This window comes from Colobus angolensis, unplaced genomic scaffold (assembly GCF_000951035.1).
Source record: "Colobus angolensis palliatus isolate OR3802 unplaced genomic scaffold, Cang.pa_1.0 Scaffold101, whole genome shotgun sequence".
NCBI classification, from domain to species: Eukaryota; Metazoa; Chordata; class Mammalia; order Primates; family Cercopithecidae; genus Colobus; species Colobus angolensis.
In genome coordinates this window covers 5,466,131-5,489,690 of record NW_012111031.1, presented here as the reverse complement: position 1 = coordinate 5,489,690, position 23,560 = coordinate 5,466,131, and positions in this window count along the sequence as shown.

The window sequence follows — 23,560 nt, the reverse complement described above, 5'->3', positions numbered from 1 at the left end:
CTTTCTTTCTTTCTTTCTTTCTTTCTTTCTTTCTTTCTTTCTTTCTTTCTTTCTTTCTTTCTTTCTCTTTCTTCTTTCTTTCTTTCTTTCTTTCTCTTTCTTTCTTTCTTTCTTTCTTTCTCTTTCTTCTTTCTTTCTTTCTTTCTTTTAAATTATACTTTAAGTTCTGCAATACATGTACAGAATGTGCAGGTTTGTTACATAGGTATGCAAGTGTCATGGTGGTTTGCTGCACCCATCAACCCATCATCTATATTAGGTATTTCTCCTAATGCTCTCCCTCCCTCAGACCCCCACCCCCTGACAGGCCCTGGTGTGTGATGTTCCCCTCCATGTGTCCATGTGTTCTCATTGTTCAACTCCCACTTATGAGTGAGAACATGTAGTGTCTGGTTTTCTGTTCCTGTGTTAGATTGCTGAGAATGATGGTTTCTACCTTCACCCATGTCCCTACAAAGGACACGAACTCATCCTTTTTTATGGTTTCATAGTATTCCATGGTGTATATGTGCCACATTTTCTTTATCCAGTCTATCACTGATAGGCATTTGGGTTGGTTCCAAGTCTTTGCTATTGTGAATAATGCTGCAATAAACATACATGTGCACGTCCTTATAGTAGAATGATTTATAATCCTATGGGTATATACCCAGTGATGGGATTGCTGGGTCAAATGGTGTTTTTGGTTCTAGATCCTTGAGGAATTGCCACACTGTCTTCCACAATGGTTGAACTAATTTACACTCCCACCAACAGTGTAAAAGTGTTCCTATTTCTCCACATCCTCTCCAGCATCTGTTGTTTCCTGACTCTTGAATGATCGCCATTCTAACTGGCATGAGATAGTATCTCTTTGTGGTTTTGATTCACATTTCTCTAATGACCAGTGATGATGAGCTTTTTTTCATATGTTTGTTGGCTGCATAAATGTCTTCTTTTGAAAGCTGTCTGCTAGTAAATGGCAGAGCTGGGATTTGCTTCTGTTAGTTGGAATTCTGAGTTTGTGTCCTTAACTGCCATTCCATACTGCTGATAATAATAATCGTCATCAATAATCATGATGAAGATACTGATCCTATACATTATTTTTCTTATCAAAGCACTCTAGACTGAACAAATTAATAATTTCCCCTAGTCACAGCTAATGAAAACAACAAGGAACTAATTTTAAAAATATAAAAAATTAGGTGCAAGAATATGGCTTTATTTTTTGTCACTGGGCAAAGTAAATTCGTTCTTTATATCTCTGGATCTCTAGTTATACTATTATCCATTTATTTATTCTTTCACCCACAAATAATCATTGCTTGCTTACCATATGCATAGTACTTTTCTAGATACTGGAAATAAAGAAATAGACAATTCAAAGTCTCTGCTTTCATAGGGCTTACTTTTTCTTTTTTTCTTTTCTTTTGAGACAGAGTCTCACTGTTGCCTAGTCTGGAGTCAGTGGTGCAACCACAGCTCACTGCAACCTTGACCTCCTGGGTTCAAATGATCCTCCCATCTCAGTCTCCTACATAGCTGGGACTACAGGCACTTGCCACCATGCCTGGCTAATTTTTTTTTTTTTTTTTTTAGAGATGGGGTCTTGCTATGTTGCCAGGGCTGGTCTTGAACTACTGGATTCGAATGATCCTCCTGCCTTGGCCTCCTGAAGTGCTAGGATTACAGGTGTGAATGACAGCCCAAGCTTACTTTTTCTAAAAGCATGGGAAAATACCATTATTTCTCAGTAAAACAAAATTTTTTATATATATTAACTCAGTTAACAGCATCAAATATCTTTGCATAAAGTTAATTTTGTCTTTACAGCTTATAAACTGATTCACAAGGAGATACATGACCTTAGTCAAAGCACTGGTACAGCTAGAAATAAAGCTTAAGGTTAGATTGCTATGAAGCCAGGTGATCTGGCTCCAGCTCAAATAATAGATAAACCTAATTCCTTGGAGCAGAACAAAGCTTGCAAAAAAGCAATATTGGTCCCACAAAATGGAACCTGATTACTGTTTGCAAATGTTAACAGCTTTTAGCCCACACTAGTTGTACTTGAGAAGACACAGCTAAAATGTCTCAATAATTATTAAATTCTGACCTTTTCCAGTCTACCTCCTACTCAAGTAATTCATATAACCTGGAAGTCAGCAATGTTGCAGAAACCCTCTAGAAGCATTATGCTGTGAAAAAGAGACAGGATTAAAGAGCCAGATCTAAAAGTGCTTTCATAGAAATCAATAAGGGAAAGAAAGAACAGAGTTTAAAAGATATATGAGTAAAATGACTTAGCAGAGATAGTAATATGAGAAAAAGAGGAGAGATGTTTATAAACCAGAACCTGATTTGGAATGGAAGAAATGAGAAATAGTGCCAAGATTATTTTAAATTTATTGGAAGTGGGAAGGGAATAGTGGCAACATTATCATTATATTTGAACTGACTGGTATAGAAAGGACAATTCTTGCAAAACTGCCAATTTTCTGGAGTTTCATAGGCTTGTATATTTGAGGAATACACTTAGGTGAAGTTAGAGCTCACAAAACAATTTATATCTGATTTTAAATTTTATCATGTTACCAAACTGGCTAGTAAATGAACTTTCTTTATAAATCTTGTCCCACATTTCTCAGAGTGGAATTGAGAAACTGCAATTCCGTGGGATAGTATTTAGATTTATGTTTCTGTGATTAAATGTGGGACTGGTAGGTTGAACAAAAGATGTCACCGAGTCTTCAAGGTGCTAGTTTACAGTATGCATCTCCCATTGGGGGTTATAGTTTCTTTTTTTGTCTTTGAGCATTCTGAAAGCTTCATGTAACCTGGAACTTTGATTTAATATTATACCACTTTAATGTAAGAACTTTGTAACTGTATAGTTCCATTTCCCTGCTCCTCATTATTTTATTTCTTGTTATCATGACTCTTAGATCTACAAACATTATAAAACTATAGAAGTGTGCTATAGAAGTAGTATTGTAACTTTTACTTTAAATAGGCAAACATTTTGTCATAATAAAATAAGAGAAGAAGTGGCAAGTAACACATCCTTTTAATATTCGCCACTTTCAGTATTCTTCATTTCTTCCAATACATATTAATTTCCTCCTGGTATCATTTCTTTCAGACTGAAGATCTTGTAACTTTCTTAGTGTTCAAATCTGCCTATAACAAATTCTCCCAATTTTTGTTTACTGAAAAAAATGCCTTCATTTTGTCTTTACTTTTAAAGAATATTTTCATTGGTGGATATAGAATTTTAGGTTGCCATTTGTTTTTTCTCTTTAAAAATGTTTTTCTATTGGCTTCTGGCCACCATAATTTTAGGTGACAATTTAGTTATTTATTTGTAATGTTGTCCCCTGTGTGCAGTGTGTCTTCCCTTGCTCCTCTGGCAGCTTTTCAAGATTTTCTATTTCTTTTTGGGTCTTCAGCCATTTAACTATGATGTGCCTAGGAATGATTTTCTTTTCATTAATTCTACTTGAGCTTCAGTGAATTTTTTAAATACGTAAATTTATGTTTTTAACCAAATCTGGGTGTATTTTGACCATAGTATTTTTTCAAATTTTTTTCTGTCCAATTTTCTCTCTCCTCTTCTAGTGGAACTGTAATTATTCCTCCAAATGAATTCCAATGTTAGATGTTTTAACATTATTGCACAAGTCACCCTGGCTCCATTAAATTTAAAAAGTTAGTTTCACTTTCTGTTCCTCAGGTTGAATAAGTTCTACTGATCTATCCTCAAGTTCACTGATTCTTTTTCCTACTGTCTCCAATTTGCTGTCCAGCCCACCTAATGAATACTTTATTGCAGAATATTATGCTTTTCAGTTCTAAAAACTCTATTTGAATTTATAATATCTTCCATTTCTCTCTTGAGATTTTCCACATTTGCTCATTCATTATGACCATGTTTTTCTTTTAAGTCCTCAAACGTTTTTAACAGCTATTTTAAAGTACCATCTGCTAATGTTGCCATCTTGTTCATCTTGGGGGTGGTTTCCACTGACTAATTTTTCTCTTAATTATGAGTCACATTTTCCTTTTCTCTTCACCTGTCTGATAATTTTTGGTAATATGTTGGATAATGCTAATGACATGTGGTTTGGTGTTTGGATTATGCTGTATTGTCGCCAGGGTAGTGAGTTTTTATCAGTAGGCACTTCATTTGCTGACAATCCTTTTATTTTTTTAGTCCTGTCAGAGCTTTTTGATGGTAGGCAGGTCACTTTTGGTTTGAATTTACTCTTAGGGCATACCCCTTAGCCTGGTACATGCTTTTTATTCCTATGATACGGTGTTTCTTGAGTGACAATTTAATATGTGAAATGCTCAGTGACATCTCTCTACTCTGGTTTGGATGGACTCTAATATCTTCCAGTGTTGCATAACTTCTGGTGTCGCTCAGCCCTAAAACACATGATCTTTGTTTGGTCTCATGAAGTCTTGTCTTGTGCATGTTTGTGTCAGACCTAGCCAAGGGCCCCTGTGAATCCTCATGCAGAATTCCGGAACCAACTTTGTATAGCTCCCTCTTCTCAGGTACTTTCACAGATTCTAGCTGCTTCAGCAGCCCGGAACTCTAATCTTTGCCTCGTCAGGTCAATAATATCACTGCTCTACTTAGGCCCCACCTTTATGATCTGTGGCAGGAGAGTGCCGCTAAGAAAAAAACTTGGGCAATTATGGGACTCATCTTGTGGTTTTCCTTTTCTCAAGGATCACGGTGCTTCACTGCTTGTTTTTCAGTACATGAAAACATACTGCTGCATTTTGCTAGGGGTAGAATTTTCTTCAGCGGAAGGACAGGTACAGTGCTAGTTACTCTGTCATAATTGGTAGTGGTAATCAGGGTATATTCACTGTCTTTTTTAAAAAATCATGTTTACTGAGGTATAGTTTATAAATAGCAAAACTTACCTCTAAACTGCATAGTTCAGTAAGTATCTGTAGTTATGTAGTTATGTAGTTAAGTATCTGTAGTTTGTGGTGTGGGCACCACAAACAAGGTATAAGTACAGAAAATTTCCATTTTCCCCCAAAAGTTTCTTTGTATCCTTTCTCCCACCTCCTGCCCCTGGCAAACACTGATGTAATTTCTATTCCTTTAGTTTTCATCCTTGAGTGTTAGTCCATTGTCAGAATGTATCAAAATGTATTTATCGATTCACCAGTTTATGCACCTTAGATTATTTCTAGATTTTGGCTTTTATGAGTACATCCTCTATAAATATCTACATATAGGTCTTTGTGTGAACCTAGGTTTTCATTTCTTTTGGGTGAAGATGTAGGAGTGAGATTTCTGAGTTGAATGATAGGTATGTTTAACTTTATAAGAAACTTGGCAAATTATTTTCCAAAGTGGCCGTAACATTTTGTATCCCCATTAACAATTATGAGAGTTCTAATTGCTACACATGTCCACTGGCATTTTACCATAAATTATGATAATCAAACTGAATTCAAAATATGAGGGATCATATCTTTGCTTAAAACTAATATGAGCTATTTTGTTCTTCACTTCTTTGAAATCACTTGTAATCATTTGGTTTACTATTATTGCCACATGCAGAGAAGGGCTGCCTTGTTTTTTTCTGACAGAAAAACACAGTGAAGCTCACTTCCCCATGTGTAAATTAAGGTTAAAATTAATAATTCAGTGAATAATTTGAATAGTTCCCTGATTTAGGTAATAATTTTGAACTATAAAATAAAATATTCTTAATAAAATATTAAATACCAAATAACATCAAAGATTTAAAATTTAAAAATAAAACCATCAAAGTACTAGAAGAAATGATAGACAAATTTATTTGTAACCTTAAGGTAGAGAAGGTCCTTCTAATCACAATTCATATTTAGTAGCCATAACACTCCCCCAACGTATGCATTAAATTTGACTACATTAGCAACAGCAACAACAGCAGAAACAACATTTCTGCATGAGGGAAAAGCACAATAAGTAAAATAAAAAAGGAAAAAACAGAAAAAGATAATGAACTCATAGCATAAATTAAAATTTAACTTCCCTTAGAAATAAAGAGCTCCTAGACATCAAGCAGAAAAAGATCTAGAAATAACCCCATAGAAAAATGGCAAACAACATGGACCTTCACAGGAAAATGAACGCAAGCGAGACTTCAAGGTATGAAAATATGCTCAACTTCACTTATCATAAGAAATACAAATTAAAACCACACTGAGATACCATTTTCTACCTATTAGACAGAATTTGAAAAGTTAACAACACACTGTGGGCAAGGCCATGGAGAAGCAAATTCTTTCACATACTGTTGATGGGAGCACGAGGTAGAAAAAAACACCATGGAAATCAAATTATGATATTTGTCAAAATTAAAAATTCATTAATATTTGGACCCAGTACTAGTGGAATTATTCTTACAGATATGACTGCTAATGTATTAAATATTATACCTCCAAGGTTATTCATTGCAACATTATTTATAACACCAAAACAAGAAAAACAACCTGAATATCTGTATATACTAAGGTACATTACAAAATGGGATTCTATACAGCCTTATGTAAGAATGAGGTAGTTCTGTGTATAGAAATATGGATCAATCTCTAGTTTAAAAAATGTGAGGTATGGATCAAGTATAGATGTATGCAGTGTGCTACTTTTTATATATAAAATGGAAATAAAAGTAGGTATTTGTGTTAGTGGATATTGGAAGGATACACAAAATCTAATAAAAAGGGCTACCTATAAAACATACTATAGGGAGTGAACATGAGGGAACAGGAAGCAATAAGATTCCTAATTTTATTGGTTTTAGTTTTGAAACTTACAATGTTTTTTAAAACTTCTGCTCATTCATAGCTGAACTAAAGACTATGTCTAAAGAAAAATGTGGCCTTGTGCTGTTAAGAATATGTGCCACAGAGCTGTCCATTTGATTTTCTACTTTAGATGAAAATGAACATTTTATCACACCCATTATCTTTTGTCTTTAATTTAGAATAACCATTCTTTGTAGTCCAGCTTTTTATTCTCTCAGAAGAAAATAAGTGATGGATTCAGGAAATGGATGCTACCAGCTATCAAAGGACATATATTTACTTTTAGCTATATTCTTTTGTCAACTTCTAAGTCTTTTATTTCCCTGACTCTTGAAACTTTTGTGAATGAATTGTTCTCCCAAATGTTAGGTTAGCAAAAGAGTATATAAGTACTGAGAAATATGGATTTCCTGAAAAATAATTGACAAATGAGCTGTTGAGAAAAATGCTTGTTGTGTGCATAGGAAAAAATGCTGGTTTGTGTGCGCAGAGGAAAAATGCTGGTTTGTGTGCATAGACCGTTTACTCCTCTCAGTTCTACATCTGGCATTGTGAGCCCATGTTATAATACAGCCTTGTATAAGAGAAACAAGCAAAATGAGCAAAGTCTGGCTAAGCATGGGCATGAAAGGAAAGACTTGGGTTACCAGCTAGAAACATTAAATGAGGGGAAAAAAAAGATGTCCACATCATCAATAAAATACCTAAGAATAAGCTGCATCATAAAGTTGAGAAATCAGTAAAAGGAAAAAATATAAAACACAAAACATTACTGAAGCTATTCTCCTGGGAAGAAAAACAGATAATTAAAAAAATGCAAATTCCTTCTAAATTGATTTACAAGTTTTATGTAATCCTCATCAAAATTCCAAGGGTATTTTTGTGGAAATTGGCAGAATGAGTCAAGATTCATCTGGAAGAATAAGAATTGAAAATTTACCACCATTTTAAAAAAACGCCAAAAAACAAAAATGAAAAATGAAAAATAATTGATAGCTAGGTACTAGGACAAATAGAGATAAGGCAAATGTAGTAATACATAATGGAGGGTCCATGTGATGCATAAACGGTGTTTAGTGTACAATTCTTTCCGTTGTTTTTGATATTTGCAAATCCTCAAAATGAAACAGGAAAAAAAGTCTGCCACAGTTCCCTATTCTTATTACATCAAGTTGAAATACCTCTGCCTGGCCTTTAAAGAAAGATTATAGTTGTGCTACACCTGTCCAACCTTATTTTCTGCTGCTCCCTATCAGGCCATCTGCTGTAACCAAGCTATTTCCCTCATTATCCCTCCCTCCTGCTATGCTCATTTTCTCTTCACACGTTTGCTCTTATTGTTTGTCCTGCCTAAGGTGCCCTCATATTCCCTCCTCATCCATCCCACTCTTGCTAGTCCACACTGACTTCCTATTATAATTCCATGGAAACTTGATAGATCCTGCCTCACATTGTTCATTCTGGTCTACTAGTCTGTTTTCACATCATTGTGAACCTGTTCTGATGCTTGTGTCACTCAGCATGTAGCATAATATTGAGCAGCAGATGATCAATAATTTCTAGTTGGCTGGTTAATTATTAATAACCATTGTTATGCGTTTATCGTCCAAAGTACCACCAGGATGGCTATAAAGTAGAAAGGAGAGTTTTATTGGTCATATCAGTTTGCGTGCTGGGAAGAGACAGTCCCTGGTATGAGAAGATGCTCTCTCTCAGAAGTGGGAAGGAAGAGGTTGCTTTTACTTCCCACGAGTCTGTGCTACATAATAGAATCACACATACTGAGTAGGTTTGGGGAAAATCTGTACATATTTATAAGGGGAGTAAAGTGCATGCACAATGGGTAAACATACGTAACATACAGTCCATGTTTGCCTTGGGGCAAGGTTTTAGTATTAAAATGGTGTGGAATTTGGCTCTTTACATCAAAAGATGTACTAGAGGATACAAAACCAATTTGTGTGCAGTCTCTCTAAGCTGGCCGAGACTGGCTTGGGCTTTGCAGTTGCGTAGCAGGAAATGGTGTTTCTAAGGCCAGTCCTCTGTCCAGTCAGAATTAGAGTGTTCTGGGATGTGAATCAGAGTTGGGGAGGGTCTGACATTTTGCCTGATAGCTCCTATTGTTAGGGAGTTTAGCAAGAGTGTTTTTGTTTTTGGTTTTGGTTTGGTAGTTGTGGGAATTTAGGAAGTTGCATGCTGGCTGAGTCTTGAACCTTCGGCTTGTAGGTAACTTTTGTTTCTTTAAACTTAGGGTCCATTTTAGTTGATAGAGGGGCATCTATTTTGGTGTCTCAGATCATAAACTCAATTTTTGAATGAATCTGTTTCTTTTATACTCGGTAGTAGCACAGTTGCCTACCATGGTTATGGTGTCTGCCCCCATGGAAGGTTTTCAGTAACTTTTGGGTAAAATTGTTTTTGCTCTCTCTGCCTTCTCTATTTGAATACCCGGTTGTCTACACATTATGTCTACTGCATAGGCCAGGTTTTCAGTTGCCATATACTAACAGAAATAACAAGCCACACATTCACTAGGAACTTTGTGAAAGGTAAAAGTTGGAAGCACTTTTCCCACTTGTGTCTAGAAGGGATGCTTGCCTGTGGCTACTCTGAAATGAAGTTTGGATTTTGTATTAGTTTTCTATTGCTAATGTAACAAATTATTTATGGCAGTGGCTGCTGCCATCATGCTGGCTGTAGCAGGGAAGCATGGCTGAGACTGCACACTCCATGGAGCCAGTGGGAGCCCTGCCCCTTCTGAGTTGGGGAGGGAGCTCTCTGTGCTGCTGCAGCCTCCCAGACCGCAGCTGCAGACCCAGGCCTCCTGCTCTACGGAGCAAGCAGGAGCCCCCGCCAGGAGGGCATGGCTACAGCCGCCCAGGAGCCCTGCCCCTTCTGAGTTGGGAGGGGGTGTGCGCATGGGTGCAGCTGACCTCCCAGGCGCAGGACCCGGGCATCTCTGCAGCCTGGACCCTCGGGAGCCCCAAGAAGGACTCATCCTCTTGGTCCTTGCAGGCTCAGGGGTGGTTGCTCCCACCGCCTGGCTTCTCTCCACTCCCGCCTGCTCTGATCTCAGAGCCGGGTTGGGGCCAAACCCCGGGGCCACGAATGGCTATGGGAGGCAGAGTACTGGGTGGAAGAGGGCAGATCTCCAGTGAGGCCCCACCTTCAGGCCAGGGAGGGCCTGAAGATTGCCGTCCTGGCTGCCAATCCCTGCAGGACTGGAGGTGGGTCTTATGGTGCCTCTTCTGGGCTGCCCATGGCCACCCATGGACCAATCAGTGCTCACTTCCTCTTCTATGAGGTCGGTAAAAGCCCTGGGCCCAGCCAGAGCAAGGCAGAAGATGGGCAGACAAGTAAGAGAGCAGAGGACAGAGAGATGAGGAAGACGACCAGCAGCTGCAGGGAGGAGTATCCTCTCCACTGAGAGCTGCAGATAATGGGAGGGCCAGAGAGGAGCTACCCTCTCTGCTGAGAGCTTCAAAGACCTGCAGAGACATTGGAATGACTTGCCTGAGGAGAAGAGACACCCTCTCCAGGGCCTCCTCTCTGCTTAGAGCTGAACATTTGACTGGACGACCTGCCTACAGAGAAGAGTTACCCAGTCCTCTGAACTGTTCTAACACCAAATAAAACTCTTCTTCTTCTTCAACCTTCACTTGTCGGCATACCTCGTTCTTCCAGGACATAGGACAAGAACTTGGGCAAAGGTGCTGTGGTCACAGTTCCAGCCAGAAAAAGTGACACCCCAGTGATCCTGTAATATCACAACTTAGCAGCTTAAAACAACACAAATGTAGTGTTTTACAGTTCCAGAGGTTAGACATCTGAAATGAGTCCTTTAGGCTAAAATCAAGGTGCTGGAGGAGCTGCATTCATTCTGGAGACCCTGAAGTGGCCACTTATGTTTCACATTCTGGAACATTTGGGAAGCCAAGTGTGGCTGCTCACAGCTCAGGGAGTTACAGAAAAGCTCAGAGAGATGAAGGTTGGGCAGGTTATGAAGGAATTTCTCAGGCATTTACTCTGCATGAGATGGGGAGCCATTGGGGGCTTTTGAGCAGAAGATTGATTTTTGTAAGGGTCCCTCTGGCTGTTGTGATGTGAACAGATTTTCTGGGTGGGGTAAGAACAGAAGCCAGGGGACCAGGAAGGGAGCTACTCAGTCATTTATGTGAGAGTTGATGGTGGTTTTGGTGTGGGGTGATGGATATATTTTGAAGACTGAGCCAACAGGACTTCCTGATGGAGAAAATATCAAATGTATCAAGAAAGACAGACACACAGGTAGGGGGAGAGAGAGGAGAGGAGAGGCGAGGAGAGGCGAGGCGAGGAGGGGAGGGGAGGGGAGGGGAGAGGAGGGGAGAGGAGGGGAGAGGAGGAGAAGAGAAAGGAGAGAGAACCTAAAAGAGAAAAACATTTGAATTCTTTGTTTGAACTCCTGGAGTGAAGGAAGGAGTATGGAGGATGGAGTGACTTACATTAAACTGTTGATATGAAGTAGAAGAGAGTGAACAGCTGTAAAAAGGACCCTCCCATTTGGCTGTGAGCTGTTGTATATTTGAATAGTTTACAGTGACAATATGTTTTTATGTTATTTGTATATCTTCTGAAAAAGTTATAAGCAAGACTGACAACTTCTGCAAAGGACACATTTTGTTTCATTTAGGCAATGTGTGCAGTTTTAACATGAGCTTTGTCAGAGATGTGGATTAATTCAGACAAATATTTAGTATCTACAATTGGCAAGGAGAATGCCGTGTGCCATGGAACCATCTGATAAATATAGCATTATAAAGAAAATGCAATCAAGAATGAAACAATTAAATTTATTATTGACTCAGGAAATTGAGATGTAAATGTAATTGAAGTTAATAGATTACAATTATAGATCATTGTGCATTTTTTAGAAGGAAGAAAAGTTTACTGATTAAAATGAAAATAGTGATCAAACCATATAAAGTACTTGAAGAGAAGGAGGTATGGGCTGCTATTTTTTTCTCCAGCAGTCCAATAATGCTGTATTATTTGGTGAACTCAGTATAGACTTCAACATTTTTCACATTGATGCGGGAGTAGAACTAATTAGGCTGAATGTGGTTCTATAGATTCTTTTTCTTAAGATATCAAGCCTTTCCTTGCACTAGAGTCTTTTCTAGTATTGAATACAATTTTTGAAACTTCACATGTGTAAAAATAAACTGAATGCCTTTTTGAAATTAAGATTTTGCTAAGTCTATGAGCACATGCATACAAAAATGCCTTAGGGTTGTTTAGAGGACTAAATGGAATAATTTTAGGAAAGAGCTTTGTAAGCCTTAAAGTGCTACACCAACACAAGGCATTATTGTTTTCATTTTTGCTCATCTAGTTTTGAAGAGTTTTGAGAGGTTCTGAACAAGTGGATTTTCTAGATAGGTGTAAAGTACCCATTCGAGTACTATTTTTTAAAAAAATAATAATTTGAATGGACACATTCCTACTGTGTAGTCTAAACTCCCATTGAATGTTCTTTAATCTTGTGGCTTGTTTATTCTTTCTCATTCTTGGGTAGTGAAAGTCAGTGTCTTCACTTTATTTTTCATAGATCCACAATCCCCTATCCAAGACTCTTGGGGCTTTATATGTTTGTGAATTCAGATTGTTCTGATTGTAGGAAGGTATTCTGAACCCCAAACCATGCGTTCCTCATAACATCTCCAGCAGGATCTTGAACATCTCCCAGGAATCATATACTTTCGTATTTCTGAATGGAAACATAAATAATTACATCAAGTGGGATAATTAAAATTATGCATATTTTCCTATCAGCTCAGGGCAGGTTTTGTCAAAATTACTTTAGGTCAAGTCAGGTTTTGCTACCAAATCAGTTAGTCAATTTTTTTTAGTTTTCAGAACTTTTGGCTTTGGAGTTGAGGATAAAGGATTTTTGGAATTGAGGTTAAAAGATTGTGTGCCTGTTGTATAATAGTTTCCAGAGGGCATCACAAAACAAGTTCTCCCCTCTCCAATTCATCCTTTATATTACCAAACAATTTCAACATTGTTGTATTCTCTACTCCTGCTCCCATTGCTTTAGAAAAGGCCCTGGCGTGTGCATTTGCAACTGTTGACACCTTCACCATCAATTCCTTTACCTTTACAGTATACTTTCCATGGCCCTAGTTATCAAAGGTACAAATCTGATTACATGTTTTTGTTTTGTTTTGTTTTTGTTTTTTTTACTATTTTGTTTAATGGCTTATATTGACCGCAGGAGAGATTCCTAACATGAAAGTTCACAATTTAGAGTTGTCTTTGATCTAGCCCCTACCTGTACAGTTCTACCTTATCTTCTGCTGTTCCCTTCTCTCTCTCCTTCACTCTCAATGTAAGACTTTAGGTTCACTGAACATCTTCACTTTTTCAACCTCTGGACTTACCTGTTACTTAATGCTTTTTCCCTCATGTCAGCTTAATGAATTTGTATTTGTTGTTCATGATATAACTCCAAGACCTCTTCACCTACAAAAGATTCTCAGACCTGTTGAAGTAGAATTCATCATTCTCTTTTGTTCTTTTTTGGGGTTACCTATGTGTTTTATATATATATACAGATATATACACACACACACATTTATGTATATGTGTATATACACACATATATGCATGTGTATATATCTGCACATATATATATACACACACATATATAAATTTGTGTCCATGTAGTATAGCATTGATCACACTTTTGCAGATTTGTACTTTTGCAGATTTTATTTACCTGTTTGTATTTCCAAGTAGGCTGTGGGCTTCCTGAAGGCAGGGACCATGCCTTTGCCATTGCTGTCTCTGTAATTCTCAGCATTCTGCTCAGTACCTGGGTGTATTTTAAATTAACATTAGTTGAAGGAATGAATAACTGGGGTGCAATTCTACCTTTAGGTCCATGCTTCCCGAAAAGTGGTCCAAGGACTAACTGTTGCAGAAACACTAGGGTCTTAAAAACAAAAACAAAAACAAAAAAAACTTCAGATTCCTGGGGTCAATTCTAGATAGGATCCAAATAGAATCTCTGGGAATGGGGCTCTGAAATCTGCATTTTAAACCGGTTCTCCAGGGATTCTGAAGATTGAGAATTTAGCTTTGGGGACCTTTGAAGAATGTGAGATTTGTTGCCAAAAATGAAACTGTTAGGCCTAAGGTGCTTTTCTTCCACTTCCCTACCCTACTTTGTAGTTTTACTGCCTACACCTTGACCATGGTGGTCACTTACCTCAGCTGTTCTTTATTTCCTGTTTCATCTCCATTTTCCAATCTTATTTTCTAATTTATTTTGCAATGACAAACGATACAACAGTAATTAATAGCACTTCATCACCCTATCCTCACAACAACTCCAGGGCACATGGAACTTAAAGTTCGTAAGTTGCAGGCAACATACTGTTGCTTATTATACCCATAGGCTCTGCTTCCATTAATGTCCTCGAACCTTGGAGCAGAGCCTATGGAGGTATTAAGGACAGACTTGAGTCTGTGGGCCTTGATGAAAACTACTTTGGCTACTCAGAAGCTCTTTTCACTCCTTTCTCTATATAGCTGTGTTCTGGAAGGCTGAGATTGCTTGACAGCTGATGCTCAGACAGTGTCAGCCAGTGTATAAAACTTTCCACTTAGAAGGGGATTATTCTGCTCAGGGATGGCTTAACTGGGATGGAATGCGGCCTCCTTTTGCTCAAGCGGACAGGACTGATAATCTATTATATCATCAAAGGACAGATTTGAAAAGGAAATATAACTTCTTCATTCTTCCTTTTTATTACTGCTCTAAATAATGACCCTGAAAATTTGTTTTTCCAAATGAAATAAGTTTGAGCCTGATTTCTCCTTTGTCTCCAAAGGTCAGTGGAAGGTCCCGTTGTGATCACTGTTGCCAGGGACCTCACACCATTACTTTACAAAAATCTGAAGGTTGTAGTCCAGAAGCCTTGAGGTACTCATGTAGTGGGAAGCTGGGAGGCTCACTGGCCTTATGTCAGGCTCAGGCCTGGAGCTCTTTTGCCAGGGTGTCTGATTTTCTGTCCTCTGCCGTTCACTGACAGCCTGGTAGAGGTCTTACAAACCTTCAGGGTCCCAGATGGGGGAGGGTGCAGTGCTTTCTCACTTGTCAAAGTTCTTAGCTTGTACTTTTCCTAGTCTCAGGATAACCTTGGGGTCAGGCTATCACCCCCAACTTCAGTTAAAGCGTTAGTCTCCATATCTTTTTGATACGCCACAACCCCAGCAGGACTGAAAGACCCCTTGTGGGAAGGAGCCCGTAGACCTTTAGAAATAGGTGCAGGCAGGGAAAGGAGACACCTCTCATTTTACACCCATACTTGCAAAAGGGCCTAAAACAGTGATTGATTTTTTTTTTAAGTTAAACTTGCTTCTTTATTGCAGGAATTTCCAGGAGTTTTATCTTAAAATATATTGTGAATCTTCTAGAAAAATTACAAAGTACATTTCCTATTTTTTCCTAGTTTTATTGAGATATAATTGACAAATAAAAATTGTATATATTCAAGGTGAATGATGAGATGATTTGCTATACGTATGTATTGTGTAATGATTACCACAATCAAATTAGTTAACGCACCAGTCACCACACATAGTTACTGTGTGTGTGTTTGTGTGGGATGGTGAGAACACTTAAGATCTACTCTCTAAGCAGTAGTGAGATCTGCATATAAGTGAGATCATACAGCTTTTGTCTTTGTTGATTGTGTTTTCCTTTGATAACCCACCTTATTATAAGAACACCAAGGGAGAAACAAAATGGGGATAGATTCATTTGAGAACCTTGCCACACCTCACGTTGTAGTTTTGCTTTGGGCACGTTAGCTCTAGAGGTCTCTTTGTCCTCATTTTGGCCCTCCTTTCTGTTGGTTATAGTCAGGAAGGCCCCACTGAGAGGCAGTTACTTCTTTTTCCTCTAGCTAGTCATGTTAATAACCATCACATATTAAGTTCTATTATAGGTCAGACTGTTCGAGAAGCTCTTCATAAACTACCTCTAATTTTTGCAACTCCACAAGACATTATTATCCCCATTTAGCAGATGTATCTCATAGAGTTTAAGTAATTTTCTTACATAGCCAGTAAATTAAATAGAGAATTTGAAGTAATGTCTATGTAACTCCTAAGGCCATGCTCTTTCAAATATCCTTCTAAATCTTTTAGAATTAGATTGAAAATACAACCTCATGTAAGTTCTATGAACTTCGTCTTTGTAATATTCTCTAAAAGTAAAGTACCCAATCTCTATTGCATAATTTTTTCTTATTGTTTTGAACCTAAAGGATATGAAATAACTAATTCTCATTGTACTACAAGGGAAAATGTTTTATTCCTTTATTTTTATTAACATCCAGTTCCCTAATTTATTCTTAGAGTTTTGGTTTGTAGGGAATTAAATCCATGGTCTTCTCGGGCATAATCTGGCCACCCTCCAGGGGGCTGCAGGTACAGGGGTCATCCTATGTTTTTGTTCTCATGGTTATGAATTGTAACATTGGTGGATCCAAGGGTTGTAGGACTCTGTTGCCCCAATGACATAAATGTTTCAGCTACTAAATGATTTTCTCCTCCACTGGAGCTTGGCAGATTTTTCTAGAGTGTTCAATTTTCATTACATTATAATGTGGCTGTTTTAATCATGGTGCACTCTGATTGCTTGTTGAGGTCATCAAATCACAATTCCCAGGGCAAGCCCTGAAAAAGCATCATTGAGGTTGGTTCACCTCCCATCCATTGTTTTCCCAGGATTTCAGATTCAAGCTTCTCTCCCTCTCTCTCTCTCTCTCTCTCTGTGTGTGTGTGTGTGTCTCTGTGTGTGGGTGTGTTTTGCAACAACTATTTTGCAGATAACCCCATAAAAGAAAATTGGCTGACTCACTTCTTGGTTATATTCTTTAAAGTGTCAACTTGTGGATAGGAAATTGGAAATAACTATATTAGAAGGCAAAAATGTAAAGTAGGAAAAGGAAGTGCTAGTTGAAAGAGGTGGCTACCCTTACCAGAAGAGTAAGTCAATAGATTTTCTCTCTTTTCAGATAAGGTATTGATTAGCATTCAGACCCAGTGATGGATATACCCTAGCCCTCTGTGTGAAAACTCTTCTTCTGTCAAGAGATTCAGCTGGGGGAATATTCTGCATAGCTCACCACAGCTGATTAGATTGGGAAAGGCAACTGGCCATATCCGGTCAGTAGACTATAAGGGGAGCTTGGAACAAAGTCTCTGCCCATGTAGGGAGAACACGGACTGACCTAACTAGCTCTCTCTTAGAAATCTACACGAGTCAGTATAGAGAAGTTCATATAATTAGTGGCAGCTGTGGAAGATGAAAGTCCATGAGGTAGAGAGGTCATGGTGGACTGTAAGTGAGCACAGGTTATATGTAAGAAGAAACCAAATGGAAACCAGCTGGTAGATGCAAGATGAGTGTATCAGGAGGAACCCCACCCCCGATATTTATCGTGGGTTCTTTTCTATTTCCTAGGCATCTCGGCTGGCTTGAGAAATAAAGGGAAAGAGTACAAGAGAGAGAAATTTTAAAGCTGGGTGTCCGGGGGAGACATCACATGTCGGCAGTTTCCGTGATGCTCCCCAAGCCATAAAACCAGCAAGTTTTTATTAGCGATTTTCAAAGGGGGAGGGAGTGCACGAATAGGGTGTGGGTCACAGAAATCACATACTTCACAAGGTAATAAAATATCACAAAGCAAGTGGAGGCAGGGCGAGATCACAGGACCACAGGATGGGGTGAAATTAAAATTGCTAATGAAGTTTCAGCAGGCATTGTCATTGATAACATCTTATCAGGAGACAGGGTTTGAGAGCAGACAACCTGTCTGACCAAAATTTATTAGGCGGGAATTTCCTCGTCCTAATAAGCCTGGGAGAGCTACAGGAGACCCGGGCTTATTTCATCCCTTCGGCTTCGACCATAGAAGATGGACGCCTCCAAGGGGGCCATTCACAGACCTACCCTCAGGGCACATTCTCTTTCTCAGGGATATTCCTTGCTGAGAAAAAGAATTCCACGATAGTTCTCCTATTTGCTTTTGAAAGAAGAGAAATATGGTTGTGCTCCGCCTGGCTCACCGGCACAGTCAGGCTCCAAGTCTTATTTCCCTTGTTCCCTGAAGATTGCTGTTATCCTGTTATTTTTTCAAGGTGCCCAGATTTCACATTGTTCAAACACACATGCTCTACAAACAATTTGTGCAGTTAACGCAATCATCCCGGGGTCCTGAGGTGACATATATCCTCCTCAGTTTATGAAGAAGATGATGGGATTAAGAGATTAAATACAAGTATAGGAAATCACAAGGGTATTGATTGGGGAAGTGATAAGTGTCCATGAAATCTTCACAATTTATGTTCAGATATTACAGTAAAGACAGGCATAAGAAATTATAAAAGTATTAATTTGGGGAACTAATAAATATCCATGAAATCTTCACAATTTATGTTCTTCTGCCGTGGCTTCAGCCAGTCCCTCCGTTCAGGGTTCCTGACTTCCTGCAACATGAGTGAAAGAGACCAAGTGAAACAGGTTGAGAGAGAGTAACTGAGTCCTATGGATGATTGAGGCCTTTGATGAAAATGGAGGAACTTGTGCCTGCATCCCTCCGGTAGCCTTTGATTTGGTCTGTACTGGGTTATGTGTCTCTGAGCTTCTGTGAGGCCTATTTGCCATTGATTCAAAACAATGATTCCTATTTTTGTCATTTCCATGTGTATTCTGACAATAAGATCCATGTTCTCAGAAGGAACTTGGAGATTTTTCAATCTCCCTGATTTGTATTAATATCTATAACATTTATTTTAAATAGTATTTTTTCCAGTCAAAATTTATTATTTTATTGATTAGCACAGGAAGTAGAAAGAGCATATAAGAAATTTATTTTTGAGCATTCTTCTACAAATATAAAGGACATAGTTTATACATTCTTCCTTTCATTTAGGAGGAAGTTAATATTAGATGCATTCTGTGTGCAAGGTGAGCTAAGAGAAAAGACAGCAATCAATATATTATGATTCAAGAATTTCCTTTACAGAATTAACCATGTTGGTGATCACCACTTCTCAACACTTATGGGTTGAAATTATGTTTATTCAGCAAAGTCTAATTTACCGTGCATTTTGTAAGTTGGAGGCTTTAGAAGGAACTATATCCTTCCCAAAGTTAAAGCTTTGCTAAGCTTCACTCTTTAGTCTAAGGCAAGGCAGTCACAGGCATAATGCAGCCACGATAGAGATGTGCTTTCATTCTTTTGGGGTAGGGAGGAAATAGAGCAAGTGGCTGAGAATACAGATGTTGATTCAGAACCCAGCTCTATTACTTACTATGTGTGAGCTTGGGTAGGTTAATCTCTAGTTTCCTTATATAGAAAATGGAGGTGATGATAATATCCACTGTGTAGTGTTGGCATTGTAAGGATATACTAAAATATCTAACATAATACTTGACATTTACTAAGGGCTGAAATAAACAGATGTGATGGTAGTAGCAGTGTAGTAGTGTATGTTGTTGTGGCTGTTGTAGTTTGGTAATTATTGTTGCTGTTGTTGGATGGTAGTGTCCAGAGATTAGCTAACTATATAGTCCAGGCTCAAATCTGACCCAGAGTCTGTTTTTGTAAATAAAGTTCTATTGGAACATAGTCACATTCACTCATTTGCTTGTTGTCTATGGCTGTTTTTGTACTACACCAGAACCTAAAACATGTACTATTTGGCTCCTTATAGAAAATATTTTCTGATCTTTAGCACAGTGGAAATAAGAAACAGTAAAAGTTTATCATTCACATAGTCATGCTTGAATTCTGACTCTTCTCCTTAGCTTGGTGGAATTGGTCAAATCTACCTTTGAGACTCAGTTTCCTCTGTGGTTACAATGATACATAAATAGACATGTTCTGGTGATTAAATGTGTGAAATTAGCACAAAATTGTTACTCAATAAGTATCAACTTTAGTGTCTTCCTCTGACATTCCTTATGGTTTCCTTGTTGTAGTAAGATAAATAGATTGGATGTTTCTGGATTTAATCTCGCTGTTTCAAAAAATGTGAAAACATTGCTAGTTTATGCTTTATGTATACATAATTGCCCACTACAAGTGACTAGCTGTACTTTGCTCAAATTCTTAGAACCAAGTAGGACCACTTAAAGCTATCAGCAAAAGAAGCTGGTATTTAAGTCAAATAAAAAAAATTCTTATCTAAGTCAGAAATAGTTATTTTGTCTTTCAAAGTTATTAAACCAAATTTCTCAAACCTGAATGTTATATAAATGCACTAGCAGTTTCAATATTTTATTTTTTATGCTTCATATAAATTGAAGTAACTTGATACTTCACATAAATTGAAGTAACTTGATACTTCACATAAATTGAAGTAACTTGAACATCATGACAGTGATAATAATTCTAAGTTTGACAAGAGTTTTTTCTTTTTGAGTGGTTCCAATATGTTTTCAGACTTAGTCAGTCTATCTGGTGGAGAGGAGCCGGACCAAAAGTGAGTCATAGCTTCCACATTCTATTTTAGAGAAGTGTAGGAATAATTAATCATAATCAAGTTCTCCGGTGAAAGAATAAATGTAGTGTTACATTTTCATGCAAATCACTTTTCTTGTTCTTCAGTCTTGGAAATGTTTAGTTGTCTTAATTTTGTCATAATTGTAATCACTTGTGAATAACTAACCTTTCCTATTTTTCTGCTAATTTGGAAAAAAACCCCACCATCTTGTCTCTAGAAATTAAAGACTAATAAATATATCCCCTTTTTAGAGTATCGGAGAGACACATCATTACATGTGTACATGCTGAACACATTTGTTTTGATATTTACCATCGTCTATTTTTTTCATTTCCTTTTTTCTTCTTTTTAAAAATTCTTCTTGGCTGCTTGTGTGTGTTGACTAATTCCCATCTTTGAGGTGTTCTTCTTTATATACCCCATTGTGATCCCAGGTCTTAGAATGCAGAACTCTAACAATGGAGCCTGGAGATAGCGATAGTGAACATTCTATCTAATTTTCATTTTTTCCTCATAAAACTAATTTTAAAATTCTATATTCTTAACACTTTTGCCATTGGCTCACACAATTTTGCTTTCACCAGCGTCCAGCGTCCAAAGTGGCTGAAACCTCAGCATCAGGTGGTGGCAAGGCTTTGAGGGACATCTTATCATACGCAGCGTGGCATCTCTGGGTAGGCGTGTTAAGTTATCCTACATTACTTAGGCTAATTTGTGACAAAGTTGGTAGACTCAATGAAATAAACAAACATTTTGCAAAGAGGCAGAAAAATCTCCCCACCCAGAATCTTATTCAAGTTTTTTAGAAGAGTAATTCCATCCCCAGACTTCCCACACTTAGTGGTCTTACATATAACATACACATAGCAGACTCTCACTAGCAAACCTGTTAAGAGAATAAATAAGTTTGCAGCACTAGTTGCTCAACCCAATTTGGGTATAGTTTTTGCTTATGTGACACACTGAACACACAGTTAAATGAACTTTTACTTCTTCCCTCTCTAATGCTGTTGGCTCCTTCAGGTCATCTCCTGCATAAATACCCTGCACCTGAGTCTTAACTCTGCTCTTAGGGTCACCCTGACTAAGACAAGATTATCTGAATAATGGCATATTACTTTTCAATATCTGAAATAAGTGTAGGACAGGAAGTACAAATTGTGCTGTTTTCTAAAAGACAGAATTAGTATTTTTTTTTTAAGATCTCATAATCTCAATTATAAATGAAAACTTAAGTGACCTTGGCATACTGTCAACATAAATCTAGCTTTTAAAAAGGAGATCTTCTCTGCACCATGACTTCTAAATCTATTTGGGCTTTTAAATTTTAACCCTTCAGGGAAATTGAACTCAAATAGTAGAAACACTTGTTCTTCAGGAAGCCTGAGGGTTATTAAACAGGCCAATCCAAAATATTGTAGTAGCTATGAAACTGTGCGGAAGAGTGAGGAAAATGCCAATGTACAAACATTTATGTTGGTACTTGCCTCCTGGCCTCTTATCTTAGAAACTTCTTAGACATTTAGAATTTATCTCATAAGATTCCCATATAAAAGATGAAGTTGTCATTTATTTGAAATTCATCTAGAGAATTTAAGAAAATGTGAGGGTTGTGCATTCCAGATTATCCTTCGTACCTGAAGCTGCGCCTTGGTTCAACAAGGCCTTGTCTGGACTCTCTAGCGTTCAGATAAGCATAGATATAGAAGAGATTCCTTGCTGAGATCATTGACCCCAAGTCCTTTATTATATGCTTCAAGGAGGAAAAGCTCAGATTTGTCCAAGGTCAGACAACAGCAGCAGGCTGGAACTCGGTTTCCTGTCTGTCTTCTGCTGTGATTGGGCCATGTGAAAAAAGGTTCCAATTGGGTATGAAGACTTTCCAAAAAACATTGGCTGAGATGGACATACTGGTGTTAATATCAAAAAGGAAAGTCAGAGTTGGGCCGGGCATGGTGGCTCATGCCTGTAATCCCGGCACTTTGGGAAGCCGAGGTGAGTGGATTACAAGGTCAGGAGTTCAAGACCAGCCTGACCAACACAGTGAAACCCCATGTCTACTAAAAATATAAAAATTAGCCGGGCATGGTGGTGCGTGCCTGTAATCCCAGCTACTAACAAGGCTGAGGCAGGAGAATTGCTTGAACCCAGGAGGCGGAGGTTACAGTGAGGCGAGATCATGCCATTGCACTTTAGCCTGGGTGACAGAGCGAGACTCCACCTCAAAAAAAAAAAATAATAATAAGGTCAGAGTTAAGACTGGTGTGTAAACCATTAAGGAAAAATTTAAAAAAAGAAAAGAAAAACATTTGTTTTAGCAAGCCACATGCCAAAATAATCAGAAATTCACAAAGAAGTCTTGTCTCATTGCATATTTGCTGGGACAAATACATCATTAATGTTCTCAGTTTAGAATGAAATCTTCAAAGTCTTGAATGTTTCTTTCAAAATCATCATTACTATTGTGGATTAAATTCAATATTAAGTTATAACACTATATAAGTTATGAAGTGTTTGAAGGTGCTTTTCTGTTGTTGTTGTTGGTCATTTGAGGGATACCAAGAAAATATTTCGCATCCCCAGATTTTCTTCTCACTTGTCTCCTTCATGCTTAACATTTTTCCTTTGATTTCTGCCTTTTGGGTTTTCATCATGGTGGGCTGCTGAAGAGATGTCAATGACACACAATAGCATATCAGCTTCAGTTACTTAGTAGTAGTCTTCCAGAGAGTTGACACTCAAGGGAATGGCACATGGGATGGAAAGTTTTTATGTAAGTCATAAGAAAGAGCACCAAAGAAGGGAGATCTGCATTAAGGTGAGGACAAAGCAGCAGTAAACTTCTTGAAAAAGAGAAACACCAAGAGAGTAGCAGAAGCTGCTGAATGATAATATTGCCTATCCCACAGTTTTGGCTAGAATTTGCTCTGATGGTTAATAATTTACAGAGGCTTTGGAGTTTTTCCTTTTTAATAACACACTGATTACATTTACATGGTGTTTTACAAGTTACTGAGCACAGCCATAGGCATGATCTTGTCTAAGCTACTCTGTCAGTTAGCCAGGATGAGTACCAGCAGCTCCATTTTACAGACAGTGAAATGAAGGCCCGGAGTTGTTAAGAGACTGGTTCCAACTCACATAAGCAGCGAATGGAGAAGCCAACATGGGAATTCTCCTGTTGTGGTTT